The following is a 2,395-nucleotide window of genomic DNA, read 5'->3' as shown; positions in this document are numbered from 1 at the left end:
AATCATTTGGTAGAAACAGGAGCTTCCTTGTTATGTTAATGTTGATGAGAACACAGCAGTCTGACCTGTTTTGCAGGTTCCCTGAGTTTAAATGTCTGTACATAAGCAGTGCAGGTGTTTACTTTTCTATCAAGCCTTGATTTTAGTTTGAAATAATCAAATCATACAGCAGCTGATTCAGTCTTCACTGCACATAATGTTTGATTAAATCAGTAGTTTCCAGAGGCCAAACACACTGAACTATCTAGTATCTCACAATAAAAAAAACAAAATACCTTAGTGAAAAAAAATAGTCTTATTTTGTGAAGCAGTGATCTGTGAATCATGACTTAAAGTTAGGAGCCACTAACCTATGTACTGAAGGCTGTAGTGTTTTCTCAATAAGCATCTGCTGCTATTAGGAGATGTTGTGGTTGGTTGATGTCCGCCATACGGAGGCTCCAGGAGACTGACCTCTCGTTTATTTTATGCAAACTGTTGAAGGAGATGAATCCACTGCAAAAGTGTCTAAGTTATACACGTGAAAACAAACACAAAAATACACCACAGAAAGATTAAAAAAGACAGGAAAAAAAATCAGTTCAAGAAATATATATTGAAAAACGGGTGCAATTTTTACAATGCATCATCTGATAGGAAATGACAATTTCATCCAAGCTTCCTCTTCAAATTAATAATGAAAATGCACCATAATTCAACCTGACTGAGTAAGTTACGTAAGAAGAGGTAGCATGATTCAGTTACTAAACTTCTCTTACAGGTTTTTTTTCCTCATGTCAAAATAAACTCCCCATGTTAGGCTGCAGATGGTGCTGGAGGACTGTAGATGTGTGCAGAGGAAGCGACTGCCTGCACACATCTACTGAAGCTCTTTTAAATGTTTTGGTAACAATCAGAGCTAGCAAATTCTAAAAAATCACAGACATATGAAGAAATCATTTAGTCTTTTGTTGTTAATTAGTTTTTATTCATTTTAAGTAAATTCAGCTATGTAGTTTTCATTTTCTGAAACAATTAAGAGCTTATATACAGTAGAATTCTTTCGACTTAAAATTATGATTTGAATGAATGTAACAGAGCCCCACAGAGCGCTCACACAGGTGCTTTAACTTATGTAGCCTGATTAGTGCTCTTCTCATGTTTTTGGACATTGCTCCACACAACTTTCACCTGACTAGAGGTGTAATTAATAAGGTGATTAAGAAAACCTGCGGGAGTACAAGGCTTACATTACATAATCAACATATGTGCAAACTTCCAAGCAAGCATTGTCTAATAATAATAATTTTGGGAAATAATTTTAAATACAAAATTATGATAATTATAGATATATATAATTTTTTAGACATTTTTCCCTTTTTAAAAATAATCTTCTAAATCTCCTGGGGGTTTTTTTGGTGCAATTTATGGGACATTTCTTGCCAAGCTGCTTTTGAAAGAAAATCAAACCAATTTGTTCAGACACATGAATGTCTCACGCCCATTTGCAAACTTCCATGCAAGCATTGTTTCGGGGGTTTGAAATTCTCTAGAGTTTTCCTACCTGTAGTTTGCAAAAGACATACATGATGGAAACTTGTGTGTCTTTTAATTCCTGTTGAATAATGTCACGGTTGTATAGAATATATAACATAATTCACAGTAGTAGCAGAGGAGTAAAAGTAAAAAGTAAGTTTTAATTTTATCAAAGATTTTATGAAGGTATTTGGATATATTTTGACAACATTTTGTTGGTTTTTGGAACTCAATAATGTTGATCTCAAAATTAGGAGAAGGTAGTTTTATTTTAAATGTTTGGCACATGAAACTCTTGTGAAAACAATAATTAAGAAATAATAAAAGGTTATCAGATTTTTTTTTAAAAAACTTTGTAACTGGATTATCCTCTATTTTACTTATTTTACTATCAATATTATTTAATGATGCATTTTATTATATTTTTTTGTACATTTTGTGAGTTCTGTGGCCCCATAACCTTTGGCCAAAATGAGGAGAATGGTATTTTGTTTTAAGAGTTTGGTACATTGAAGCTCTTCTGTATAAAAAAATGACACAAATCAAAAAGACAATAATAAAAAACAGGTTATGAGATGAGTCAAAAATATAACTGAATATATTTACAAATGTTATTATAGTTTTAAAAAATACTTTGGAGTGTGTGAAAGGAAAATAAGTGTGAGAAAAAAATGTATTTTAGAAACTGAGTGGTTATCGAAAGAGATTTTTTTGTGATAACAAAGCTTTAAACATATGTAAAATGACATTTTATTTCTGGTTTTTTTTTTTTTTTTTACATTTTTTTTTACAATTATTTACTGATGTATTCACTTATATTTTTCCCTAAATTTGTCAGTTTATGGGCTCCACTATTTAGGAGAATGTATTTTTGTACTTA

Source organism: Plectropomus leopardus, chromosome 11 (assembly GCF_026936395.1).
Source record: "Plectropomus leopardus strain MGB_pleo_1.0 chromosome 11, ASM2693639v1, whole genome shotgun sequence".
In the NCBI taxonomy this organism is placed as follows: domain Eukaryota; kingdom Metazoa; phylum Chordata; class Actinopteri; order Perciformes; family Serranidae; genus Plectropomus; species Plectropomus leopardus.
The sequence above is the reverse complement of the archived record's forward strand: the minus strand, read 5'-3'. Positions refer to the sequence as shown.